This window comes from Globicephala melas, chromosome 1 (assembly GCF_963455315.2).
Source record: "Globicephala melas chromosome 1, mGloMel1.2, whole genome shotgun sequence".
In the NCBI taxonomy this organism is placed as follows: Eukaryota; Metazoa; Chordata; class Mammalia; order Artiodactyla; family Delphinidae; genus Globicephala; species Globicephala melas.
Window position 1 is genome coordinate 164,368,247 of NC_083314.1, and position 14,040 is coordinate 164,382,286.

The 14,040-nt window shown below is 46.4% G+C and overlaps 1 pseudogene; it reads right to left on the bottom strand.

Moving 5' to 3' along the window:
* Window positions 1–12,647, bottom strand: part of LOC115857962 (eukaryotic translation initiation factor 4E transporter-like) — a 52,751-nt pseudogene extending 40,104 nt beyond the window's left edge.
* Window positions 12,648–14,040: the final 1,393 nt, after the last annotated feature.

The following is a 14,040-nucleotide window of genomic DNA, read 5'->3' on the forward strand; positions in this document are numbered from 1 at the left end:
CCAGAACTCAGCTTCACCCACCAGAGAATAGACACCAGCCCCGGGATACACCTGAGCCCCAGCCACCCCCACCAGCAGGTGGCCAACAGCCCCAGGACCATCACAGCCCCATAGCCTACCATGTCAAGAACCAGTCTACACACCAGCAGCCTGGCTCCAGCTCCAGGACCACCTGAGCTCCTCAGCCAGAAACCCCAGGATGCAGCCCCACACACTAGGGGGCTAATACCACCTTAGGGACACCCTGGACCCCCTACTTCCCCAGCCAGCCAGGTCAGAAAATGACCCAGCCAACCAGTTGGCCAATAATAGCTCCAGGACCACTGGGAAGCCTGTAGCCAGAAACCGGGGACCTGCTTCCACCAATCAGTGAGCCAGCACTAGCCCTGGGAATCCCCTGGACCCAGGCCCCACTCACGAACAAGCTGACATTAGCCCTGGACCCTCTGGGCCCCAGCCTCACTCAGCAACAGGCCAACACCAGCTCTGTGACACCTTTGACCCCTCAGCCAGACACACCAGGATCCTGCCCCTTTCACTAGAAGGCCAACACCAGATTTGGGACACCCCAGATCCCACAGCCAGCCACGTCAGGAACTGGCCCTGATTGCCAGCAGACTGACTCCAGATATGGGAACCCTGGTCCAACTACCCACTCAAGAACGTGGTTCTGCCCACCAGTGGGCCAGCACTAGCCCCAGGACCTGCTGTGACTCCACAGCCAGTCACCTGGTGACTTAGACCAAACAACCAGCAGGTGGCAGCCTCAACACAAGTCAGAGCCTGGCAACCAACTAGACCAGGAGCCAGCCACATCTACCATACCACCCATAGTAGTCAGCCTTCCACAACAAAAGAACCCAAACAGTCCATATAGAGGCACACCTGGAACATATAGCTCTGGTGACCAAAGGGGAGTGCACTGTTGGGATGCATAGGACATCGCCTACAAAAGGCTACTTCTCCAAGGTTGGGAAACATAACCAACATACTGAATACATACAAATAAAAACAGCAAATTAGGCAAAATGAGACAACACAGAAATATATTCCAAATGAAGGAACAAGATAAAACCCCAGAAGAAGAACTAAGGGAAGTGGAGATAGGCAACCCAAAGAAAAGTTCAAGGTAGTGATTGTAAAGATGTTCAGAGAACTCAGGAGAAGATTGAATGAACAGAGTGAGAAGTTAGAAGTTTTTAACAAAAAATTAGGAAATACAAAGAAGAACCAAATAAAGATGAAGAGTACAATAACTGAAATGAATAATACCTTAAAAGGATTTAACAGTAGGTTAGATGATACAGTGGGATGAATCAGTGAACTGGAAGACAGCGTAGTGGAAATCACTGAAGCAGAACAGAAAAAAAAAGGGGGGTGGGAAGGAAACGAGGACAGTATAAGAGACTTCTGGGACAGCATCAAACATATTAACATTTACATATAGGGGTCCCAGAAGGAGAAGAGTGAGAGAAAGGGGCCAATAACATATTTGAAAATATAATAGCTGATAATTTGCCTAACCTGAGAAAGGAAAAAGACATCCAGGCCCAGGAAGCACAGAGAGTCCCAAACAGGATCAACCCAAAGAGGACCATACCAAGACACATTGTAATTAAAATGGCAAAAATTAAAGCTAAAAAGAGAACATTAAAAGCAAAAAGGGGAAAACAACAGGTTACATACAAAAGAACTCCCATAGGCTACCAGCTGATTTTTCAGTGGAAATTCTGCAGGCCAGAAAGGAGTGGCATGATATATTTAAAGTAATGAAAGGAAAAACACCTACAACCAAGAATACTCTACCCAGTAAGGCTTTCACTGAGATTTGTTGGAGAAATCAAAAGTTTTACAGATAAGCAAAAGCTAAAAGAGTTCGGCACCACCAAACCAACTTTACAAGAAATGTTAAAGGAACTTCTCTAAGTGAAAAAGAAAAGACCACAAAAGGAAACACGAAAATTGCAAAAGGAAAAATCTCCTTCGTAAAGGCAAATATGCAGTAAAGGGAGTAAATCATCTACATACATATCTAGTAGGAAGATTAAAAGACAAAAGTAGTAAAATCATCTATATCCAAAATAAGTAGTTAAGGGATACACAAAACAAAGAGATGTAAAATATAATGTCAAAAACAGTAAACATGTCGGGGTGGTGAATAAAATTAAGTTGTTAAAATGCATTTGGCAAACAAAAATCTGTAATAGATACACACACAAAAAGAGAGAATGGATCAGGAATTCCCTGGTGGTCCAGTGCTTAGGACTCTGCACTTTCATTGCTGAGGGCCTGGGTTCAATCTCTGTTCAGGGAATTAAGATCCCTGCACAGGGCACAGCCAAAAGAAAGAAAAAAAAGGAATCCAAACATAACACTAAAGACAGTCACTAAATCACAAGGGAAGAGAACAAAAGAAGAAGGGAAAAAAAGAGGAAGGAGATATGGGGATATATGTATATGTATAGCTGATTCAGTTTGTTATAAAGCAGAAACTATAATGCCATTGTAAAGCAATTATAGTCCAATAAAGATGTTTAAAAAAAACAACCCAAAACAATTAACAAAATGGCAATAAGTACATACCTATCAATAATTAATTTAAATGTAAATGGACTAAAAATTCAAATCAACAAATAATTCTAAATGTGTATGGAAACACAAAATACCCTGAATAGCCAAAACAATCTTAAGAAAGAAGAACAAAGCTGGAAGTATCACACACCCTGATATTGAACTATACTACAAAGCTACAGTCACTAAAACAGCATGGTATTCGCCCCAAAACAGACACATAGATCAATGGAACAGAATAAAGAGCCCAGAAAAGAACACACACTTACATGGTTGATTAATTTTTTGACGAGAATATACAATGGGAAGGGGCATCCCTGGTGGTGCAGTGGTTCGGAGTCCGCCTGCCGATGCAGGGGACACGGATTCGTGCCCCGGTCCGGGAGGATCCCATATGCCACGGAGCGGCTGAGCACGTGAGCCATGGCCGCTGGGCCTGCGCATCCAGAGTCTGTGCTCCGCAACGGGAGAAGCCATAACAGTGAGAGGCCCGTGTACCGCAAAAAAAAAAAAAAAAAAAAAATATATATATATATATATATATATATACACACACACAATGGGGAAAAGACAGCCTCTTCAATAAATTGTGTTGGGAAAACTGGACAGCTACATGAAAAGGAATCAAACTGGACTATTCTCTCATACCATGTACAAAAATAAATTTAAAAAAATGGATTAAAGGCCTAAATGTAAGACCTAAAGCCATAAATCTTCTAGAAGAAAACTTAGGCAGTGAGCTCTTTGACATTGGTCTTAGTAATATTTTTTTGCAAATTTCTTCTTGGTCAAGGGAAACAAAAGCAAAACTAATCAAATGGGACTACATCAAACTAAAAAGCTTCCACACAGGGAAGAAAACTATCAGCAAAATGAAAAGTCCACTTACTGAATGAGAGAAGAATTTGCAAACAATGTATCCAACAAGGGGTTAATGTCCAAAATATTCAAAGAACTCACACAACTCAACATCAAAAAAAGGAACAACCCAATTAAAAAATGGGAGGAGAAATAGATATTTTTTTTCCAAAGAAGACATACAGGTATTCAACAGGCACATGAAAATATGCTCAACATCGCTAATCATTGTTATTCATGAATTTTGAGGTAAATCAAAACCACAATGAAATGAAGTATCACTTCACACCTGTTAGAATGTCTGTTATCAAAAAGACAACAGATAAAAAGTGTTGGCAAGGATGTGGAAAAAAGGGCACCCTCATGCACCGTTGATGGGAATGTAAATTGATGCAGCCACTATGGAAAACAGTTTGCAGTTTCCTTAAAAAATTAAAAATGGAGCTACCATGTGGTCCAGCAATCCCACTCCTGGGTATTTATCTGAAGAAAATAAAAACACTAATTTGAAAAGATACATACACCACTATGCTCATTGCAACATTAATTGCAGTAGCCAGGATATGTAAGCTACCCAAGTGCCCATTAGCCAATGAGTTGATAAAGAAGATGTGACATATATATAGACAGTGGAATATCACTCAGCCATAAAAAAGAATGAAATCTTGCCATTTGCGACAATACGGATGGACCTAGAGGGTATTATGCTAAGTCAAATAAGTCAGACTGAGAAAGATAAATACTGTATTATTTCACTTATATGTGAAATCTAAAATACAAACCAAATGAACAAATATAGCAACAGAAACTGTTATAGATACAGAGAACAAACAGGTGATTGCCAGAGGAGAAGAGGGTGGGGGGAGGAAATAAATGGGGGAGGGAGATTAAGAGGTACAAACTTCCAGTTGCAAAATAAATGTTATAGGCATGAAATATACAGTGTAGGGAATATATTTAATAATTATGTAATATCTTTGTGTGGTAACATGTAACTAGACTCATCATGGTGATCAGTTTGAAATGTATAGAAATACAAGTCACTATGTTGTGTAACAGGAACAAACATATTATTGTAGGTCAGTTATACTTCAAAAAGAAACAAACTCATAGAAAAAGAGACCAGATTTATGGTTACCAGAGGTGGAGGGTGAGAATTGGAAGATGGCAGACAAAAGGCACAAACTTCCAGTTATAAGATAAATAAATACTGGAGATGTAATGTACAACATAATAAATATAATTAAGACTGCTGTATGTTATATGTGTAAGTTGTAAAGAGAGTAAAACCCAAGAGTTCTCATCACAAGGAAACATTTTTTCTATTTCTTTAATGTATCTATACGAGATGATGGATGCTCATTAAACTTATTGTGATAATCACATCATGATGTACGTAAATCAAATCATTACGCTGTACATCTTAAACTTATACAGTGCTGTAAGTCAATTATATCTCAATAAAACTGGAAGGAAAAAAAGAGGCCCCAGGGAGCTCCTTCTCCCTTCTGCCACATGAGGACACAGCAATGAGAAGACGGTGTCTATGAACCGGGAAGTGGGGCCTCACAAGACACCAATCCCACAGCATCTTCATCTTGGACTGTCCAGTCTCCAGAAGGTGAGAAATAAATGTTTGTTGTTAAAGCCACTTGTCTGTGGTATTTTTGTTATAGCAGCGCAAAAGGATTAAGACAGGCATGTTTAGTATCTTGATTATGGTGGTGATTTCATGGGTATATACATATGTCAAATTCATCAAAATCGATGCATGAAATATGCACAGTTTGTTGTACGTCAACCGTACTGCGGTGAAGCTGTTTAAAAAAAATTAAGATGTCGCTACTTTGCAGTGTCTTGAGAGCTCTGAAAGACGCCTGCACAATGCTCCGTGGTAGAGTGTGTTGCTGGCCCCCGTTCCTCATTCCTTCTCTGCCTCAGCACCCTTTGCCATGTAACTTTGTAGCGCCCTTCCACTGTGGATGGGCGCCTGTCCCATCCCTTGACAGAAAGCATATGGCTCCCCCATATGGCTTGCTTTTGGCAGGGGGATGTCAGCAGATGTGAAAGCTACTGTGATACAGATCCAGGCTGTGTGCTGAGGCTGCCTCTTGCGTCTCTACCATTGCTATGAGAGCATGCCTGGACTGACCTTCTAGAGGATGCGAGACATGTGGAGCAGAGCCAGGTTGCTCTGGTCACCCCAGTCAAGGTCAGCCTACATTGATCAGCCAACAACCATGAACACCTCTCCCCTAGGCTTTTTTGTGAGTCAGCCAAGATCATCCGGCTACCTAGCCAACCCACAGCTGATCCCAAAGAAGTGAGCAGAAATGTGTTTGACGTTAGTCAGTGAGGTTCTATGGTTTGTGTTAGGCAATCTAACCGTGGTAATAGATAACTGATTCAAGTCCTAAAAGAAGGAACAGTTTGGGGTTATCTGGGAAGGCTTCCTGGAGGAGGTAAAGCAAGTTGGGTTTAATGGTGAACATGAACTGGCCAGGGGAATGACAAGGGGAGGGCAAAAGAGCAGAGACGAGCAAAAGCCTGTAGGCCTGGCAGACCTCAGTGCAGGAAATTGGTACAATAACTCAGTGTGGCCAGAGCCAAGTGTGGTACGAGAAGGGAGAAGGGATGGAGAGAGGGGTGAGTCCTCATCGTGAAGGGCTTGAATGCCAGGCAAAGGCATTTTTAGGGAATAGAGAGCCATGGCAGGTCTTCAGGAGGTTATGAGTTTATAACAATCACGTGGCTAGGGCAGAGGGCAGATTGGAGCCAGCAAGATGGCAAGCTGGGGCCACAGTGCAGATGAGCAGGTGAGCAAGGATGGCCTGAACTCTGGCTGGGACGGAGATCCCATGAGCGCCATTTGTGGTACAATGACCCCAGAGGGTTCTGTGTGGCTGGTGCTTCCTTTACAGAGTTCTTCCTCATTCCAGGCTCACCTAAGCCGCACCACAGAACCCTTGGCCTGAGTCAAACTCACCTCTCACTGTGGGCAATTAAGTTAAATTTTCCATCAATTTTGTATGGTTTGCTGATAGATTAGAACTGGGCAATAGTGTTTAAGGCTCAAAGTGCAAGGGCTGCAAAGAAGAGCTTCACATGATGCTTGCAAGGTTACTGTATTCATGAGATCCCATGTTTGCCTCCTGTGTTATTGTGAGTTAATTACATGGTGCCTAAATGCATCCCTTGATAATCAACCCACGTTTAATTAACATTACGGATTGATTAAATGGGAATGATGCGCTTATGTGACATAAAGAAGAGTGTTTGTAGGAAGGTGTAATTGGCATTGATGAGGGGAGTGGGCACATTTACAGCTTCAGCTTCTGAATGGCTTCTCCTGAACTCCCTCTAGATGAGCTTTACAGCCTGGAGAGGGGTTAAAATTTACCTAACTGCTATCTTCTAGCTATGTCTGCAGCTCCGGGCAACTTGCAAAAGCTGTCTGGGTTACGGTTTTCTCTTCTTTAAAATGGGGAAGTAATATCTCCAACGCAAGCTAGTTCTTTGCTTTCAAAATGTACGGCCCCAACCTGAAGGGAAGTGCCCTGCTGGCGTCTCCCCACCACAGCCTGTAGCCTCTGCAGACAAAGGGCCCTGCTTAGTCCCTTCTTCAAAAACAGGAACGCTTGTCCCTCTTCTGGGCTCGTTGTGGCCCAGCACCAGTCTGCCTTGCAGTGAGTGCAAGAACAGTTCCTGGCATCAAAATCCTTTCCCGGAAGACGTAGGTCCTCTACACACAGAAAATCTGCAAAGATTCATCATCTTCTAATATTTATGCAGAAGACCAAACTATGAGACAAGGTGAGCATATGGTGCTAAAAATGCAGAATAGATTTACTGTGTCTAAGCCACAAGAACTACATTCCCGTGGTGCCTTACAGGGCTGAGTGGGGAACCCAGGAAGAGGGAAAACCCACTCCTAGCTGATGGGAGATTCTGATGGGTTTTTCTCCAGTGGCAGAGTCATTCATGAGAATCTCAGCATCTTAGAACCTGGAAATTATCAAAAGTTAGAATCTTATGTTACTGAGTTTTAGACTCTTTAATAGAATCTTAAACTATAAAACCTAATGTCAGATGTCAGAATCATAGGATTTTAGGGACCTACATTATCATCTTGCCCAGACACCCAGTCAACATACAAGTCATTCATATATGTGAGAGAAAAGACTTCCAGACGGAGGGAGCAGGAAGTGCAAAGGTCCTAAGGCAGAAATGTGCTTGGTGTGTTTGAGGAATGGGAAGACCTTGCAAGACTCTGAGACTTTGGGCACCTCAGGGTTAAGGGGGAGGATGCTCCCTCAGGGGTAGGCAACTCAAGTGTAGGTGCTGGCCACACAGTGGATGCTGAATAAAAGTCTGAACGTGTTCAGTTCAGGACCCCACACAGCCAGAGGGAGCCGAACATTGGGCGCATAGGAGAGAGGGATGGGGTGTGAGGGGATTGATGAGAAGCCAGGTTGGGATGGGGGGGAGCATGGGGTGCCAAGTAAAGGTCCTGGGTGTTCTTCTTGGAGAAGAGAAGGGACTGTCAGGGGAAAAGGGTGGGCTGCAGTGGAGGCCCCCAGGTGTGGCCTCAGACCACAAGGAGGTGGCTGTGTCCAGGTAGATGGGAGTATGTTAGACAGGCCAGACCTTGAGTCCAGGCTCTATCCAGGACCCCTGTGTAAGCTTGGGCCGCGGGGTCACCAGAAGAGTAAAGAATGGCCTGATAATGGGGCCTCTGCAGTGCTCAGGACTCACTTCAGCAACTTGTAAACAAACTCGGGGACACTGGCCAGTGTCCTGTGGCTGCTTTTAAACGCTCCCCTGGGTGGGGCAGGAGGCTTGCTGAGGGTGAAGGGGAAACAGGGTAGGGAGAGATGCCAGGAGAGTCAAGTGGAAGGTCACCTGGGGTGTGTGCAGGTTTCTGAGGGATTCAGAGAATACAGACAAATGTCCACTGCTGGCTGAGCACCTACTGTGTGCCAGGGAGTTTACACATCCACTCATTCATTCACAACATTTCATTGAGCACCTACTATGGGCCTGGCCCCAGGCTGAGACCTGGGAAGACAAGTGAATCAACAGATGTGGTCCTACCTTCATGGGGCTCATGTCTAGGTGAAGGAGATGGGGTAAAAACCCCTCAAATAAACAATTAAGTGAAAGAGTGAAGCAGTGAGGTACGTGCCATGTAGAAAACCAACAAGGGCCGAGACGGAACTTTGCCTCCTCACTCATTCTAACAAAGCATCCTGTATTTACAAGAAGATTCTCTCCTGAACCCATTTTACAGCCAGGAAAACTGGCTGAGAGACCCAGAGAGGTGGGTAACTTGCACGGGCAACATGCCTGGGAAGCAGCAGTGCTAGGATCCAAGCCTGCATCAAGAATACACAACAAGCTGTGGCTTGTCTTCCCCACCTCCCCCTGTCCCTGGACGAGGGGGTCTCCGTGAGTGAGGGGGTGCACTGTCACCACAGGAACCACAGAACAGGTACTTCCCTGGGCTGAAGGAGCTGTTGGATCGGGAAGACCTGGGTCCCAATTCTGCTTCCTTCACTTGCTTGCTTTCTGATTCTGAGTGTGTTCATTGATTTCCCTGCATCTCAGTTTTCTCCTCTGTAAAATGGGAATGATAACATGTATCTTAAATGGCTGTTGTGAGGATCAAATGAAAAAAAAAGACAAAGTACCCAGCATAGACCTGTAGACACAGTGTTAAAATGTTTCCAGGCACATTGTGTTCAAAAAGTTTGTTCCACTTATTTGGATAAAGGCATATTTTCCCTCTCTCAGTGATTTCAGGCTTTTTCTTAACCCGCACCTACAGGTGCTGGGAAGAACACGTTGCCCAGAAGCCAGAGGAGGCCAAGGCTCTAACCCTCTGCTGTGCAGCCTCAGCCAGGTTACTGAGCTTCTCTGACCCTCAGTTTCCTCATCCATAAAACTGGAACATGACGCCCCCTGGGAAGGCTGTTATGAAGGTTGGATGCGGTGATACAAGTTGAGGGCCTGGTGTGGAACTGGCATAGAATGGGAGCTAGATACACCAGGCTGCTTTGTTTGGCGAAAGGACTTATGCTGTCTTTGAGCTCAGACTTTTCTGTCTTCTAAACCCACGGTGGGACAGGAAGAGCAGTGAGGTCAGAACTGGAGGAGCCGGAGATTGGAGTCCCTCCTCTGCCCCAGACTCGCTGTGCACCTTGGGTGGGTCACTGCACCTCCCTGACCCTCTGTCTCTTTGTCAATAAAACAGAGAAAATTACGTTACTCCTAAACTAGAACCATCGGCAGGACCCAGTGAACCACACGAGAGACCCCAGAAAGGAAGGCGGAATGAAGAATTCTCTGTCAAGCTGTGTGAGCAGCCAGATTGACATGTGGAGAAATAGCAGAAACCCTTTAAGGATGCGCTGAAGGCTGGAACACCTTATTCCTGAACATGTTTATGTAAATTAATTGGATCACCTGTCCTCAGCACATTTTAATTGCAAAATGAATTAAGTTTCAAATGCTCAGCTTGTGGCCCCAGGAAGGGAAGGTAGAACCCAGGTTGGCAGGAAGCCACAGAGACGCTGCCCTTTGTGGTGGCCACGGTGGCCCAACGGAAGTCCCCGTAGCGCCCACCTGCTGGCCAAGACCCCATGGGATGCTGGAGGAGCCTGGGAGGTGGATGAGACTCTCGGAGCAGACGAGCTTATGGAGTCGGAGGGTGGTGGCCTCCTAGCTTGTGAGCCAAGCAGCAGGGCTTAGACAAAGGCGTGGATGGTCCCTGGTGGTGGCCAGAGTGGCCCAGCATGAATACTCCACCCCAGCACCTTTCACTGGCTGCTTTTCCCCTCCTTCATGGCATGTCTACCACGTTCACTGCTGTGTATTTGGGGCTGAGAAGTGTGTCTGGCACACAGGAGGTGTTCAACATGAACGAGTGAATGAATGAGTGAATGCATTTCAACACAGTGAAAGGAGGGGTTTTTCACAGCGTCAGAGTCGTCGCCGGTGGGATGGGCAGCTTCAGGAGGGAGGGTATCTCAGGGCTCTTAGAGGGAGGAGATGCAGGCGTTGGCTGGGACGTAGATTTGCTCGGAAAACCTTTGCCTGGCCCCGCATGTACACCCCTCCTGTCTGCTCTTCCCAGAGAGTTTGGATTCTTCTCTCAGGTCGAGGCAGTGATTTGGGGTCCGTCAAACATGAGCTCGGCTCTGTTTTCTTAACTAATTCGGGAACAGCTTACTTCTTTGTGACTCAGTTTTCTCATTTGTTAAGTGGGACTAATACAGTTGCCCTCCAGTATCTGAGGGGGATCAGCTCCAGGACCCCCTCAGCCCTAGCAGACACCAAAATCCAAGAATGCTCAAGTCCTTATATAAAATGGCGTATTATTTGCATATGACTTATGCACATCCTCCCATACACTTTAAATCATCTCTCGATTACGTATAATACCTAATACAATGTAAATGCTATGTAAATCACTATAAACACAATGTAAATCCTATGTACATAGCTGCTGGTGCACAGCAAATTCAAGTTTTGCTTTTTGTAACTTTCCAGAATTTTTTAAAAAATATTTTTGACCAGTGCACGGTTGGTTGAATCCATGGATGTGGAACCTGCGGATATGGACGGTTGACTAATTCCTGAGGCACCAGGGGCTGTGGAGAATGGGAAGGAAATATATTCTGTAAAGGAAAAATGCACACACAGCGTCAATGGATATTCCCCCTGTTTCCAGAGTCTGTGAACCCACGTGGTCCGGGCTGACAGCCACAAGATGGGGGTTTGGCCACACCAGATCCTGTTGGGAAAGAAGCCTGGACATCTAGTCTCTCGCTGGCAAAACATCAGCACAGCCTGAATGAAAGCTTCCAGGTCTGAGCACCCCCAGGAGGGAGGTGTGGACCACAGAGCGCTGGCAGTGAGGAGTGGGGGTAGAGGGAGGAATGCCTGATTCCTTCTTCCTCCTTCTGGGCAGCCTCATTTCTCTGCTCTGCTCGGCCGCTGCCTCACATTTGGGAGAACATCTTGATCCATCAACACAAGCAGCCAATGAGGTATTTGCATATTCAGTGGGGGAAGGATAATCCAGGTGGCCTCGTGCAATTCCTCTTCTGGTGTGTGAATGTGCACGTGTCCTGGGTGGAGAGCCCACCCGTCTGCCTGCTGCTGAGTTCCCGCGAGGCCTGGGTTTGGCACAGGAGATGCAGGGAGTATTGAGGTGATGTGGTGAGGGTGGGAGTGTTTAGCAGAAATTAGTGCTCAGGGAAATAATTCAATAAATCATCATGAATCAGGGAAGGAATTGCAGCTTCTGCATCCCAGGAGCTCTTGAGTGATGGTTCCCGGATCCTGCTGCTCTGGTGTTCGTCTTTCTCCGAAGGTGGTGGATGCGAAAGTGCGGGTTACCAGGCAACCACCAACATCTGTCCCTACCTGGCTCCAACTGCTATGGCCTGGAGGGGAGACACCTGGATAAACTCAAGGACTCTGCAGGGACACACTCAGCCGAGTGGAGTCGCTGGGTCTGCCCCCTGGAGAGCCTGGGCAGATGAAATCACAGAGGAGCTCTGTGCATCATCCACGCAGCCCCAGAGCAGCCCAGAAGTACTGAGGCCTCTGACCATGCTGCTCCAAGCCTGAGCCTCAGCCCCCAGACCCATCCAGACACTCACAACAGAGGGAGGAGCTTGGGAGGTAAAAGCTGTGGACCTGGTCCAAGCCCCATCACCACTTCTCTTGAGCAGGTCCTGAGTCACTGTGTAAATGGGGTAGAAAATGACACCAACTTCTGAAAGGAGGAGTGATCTGTAACTACCCTAGCCTCCCTCCATAAAGCTCCTGGGACTCCTTTCATGGCCTCCTCACACGCTGCTTCCAGCCTGGCAGATACAGCCAGTAGTAGAGAGTATAGAGGGGAGTTTTGGAGGCTGCCAGACCTGGGCTCAAACCCTGGTGAGCTGTGTGACCTTTGGCAAGTTACTTAACCTCTCTGTGCCTCATTTTCCTCATCTGTAAAATGAGGACTATAAGGGTTCTCACCACTCAGGGTGGTTACAAGCTAATGGAAGGAAAGCCAGGGACATAGCAAGTGCTCAGTAAATAGCAGCCTTCATCCTCACCATCACCACCACCACCATCACAATCAGCATTGTCACCACCACCATCAGCATCATGATCATCATCATTGTCAACACTGTCTTCTTCTTCATCATCATCATCATCATTGCCTTCTCTCTGCACACACTGAAATATTATGCAATTGGGACATGCTCCGTAGTCAATTCTCTTTCTTACCATTCTATCATCAGCATTTTCCCACATCACTGAAAATTCCTCAAAAGCATGATGTTAATAGCTTCGCAATTTACCTCATTTAGATGCACCATAATTTACCTCACCATCCTCGCCTGCCAGACACTTGGAGGATTTCAGGCTTTTCTCTTATGCACATCAGGCTTTGATGAACATTCAGAGACCCATGTGCTGAGTCCGTGACCGCATCCTCAGGACAGGTTCCTGCTGCAGAATCATGGCATCCAGAGCAGCCGTGTTTCTCAGACTCGGGGTCTTGGTCATCCAACCATCTTCCTGAAAGTTGTCCCGATGGATGCCCCCCAGCAGCCCACAAGGGTGCCCACTGCACCACTCACAGCCCTGGCCTTCTTCCCAGCTACACGATCATCGAATCACATCCCCGGGTGTCTGGAAGCCTGACAACAAGGACAGAGGTAGCCTGGGGAGGGCAGCCCGGGCAGGGAGTCAGAGGAGCTGGTTCTGCCCCACCTGCCCTCACCTGCTGGGTGCATGACCTGGCCCCTCTCCTCCTCTGGGTCTCCACTTATGCACCTGTTGCAATAGCTCCCCAGCTGTTCTCCCTCCCTCTAGCCCTTCTAGTGCCCAGAACAGGGCCTGACACCCAGTAGGTGTCCAGTGACTATCTGTTGAAGCCTGAACTACCAAAGTGCACTTTATAAAGGACAATTTGAACATGTCATACTCCCAATCCCAGCCTTTGCCAGCATTCGCTTCGATGTAGTTATTTGCTTCTTGCTGCATTTCACTGCAGTGCAGTAGAGGAGTCAGTAAGCCTGGAATTTAAATCTTGGCTGTGCCACTCAGAAGCTGTGTGACCCCAAGCAAGTGACTAAACCTCTCTGTGCCTCAGCCTCCCCCTCTGTAACATTGGAATAATGATGCTTCTTGGTTCATAAAGTTGTGAGAATTTAACACATTCATGTGTATAAAGTGCTTAGAATAGCACTGAGCACATGTAAATGCTGCAGAAGTGTTTGTTTGGGTTATTATTATTAATACACAGTCTAAGGGAGAGTCTCACTTTGGGTGAGATGTGGCTGACCCAGGTGCTGAAGCCCCTGTGTCCCGACCCGTCCCTGAGGCTCCATCCCTGGGCTCAGCTTCCCTCTGGCTGTTTTCCCTCACAGGCATCCTTCTTCTCCGGACTGACCTCACAATTCTAAATATCGGACTAGCTCGAATCCATTCCAAATCCAGTAGTTGATGTCCTCGGAGTCCATGCTGAAAGCCTTCTGTCCCCAAGCCCCCAACCCCAGCAGGGCTGACCTCCACCTGATTGTAGGCCATGGGCAGTGTCAC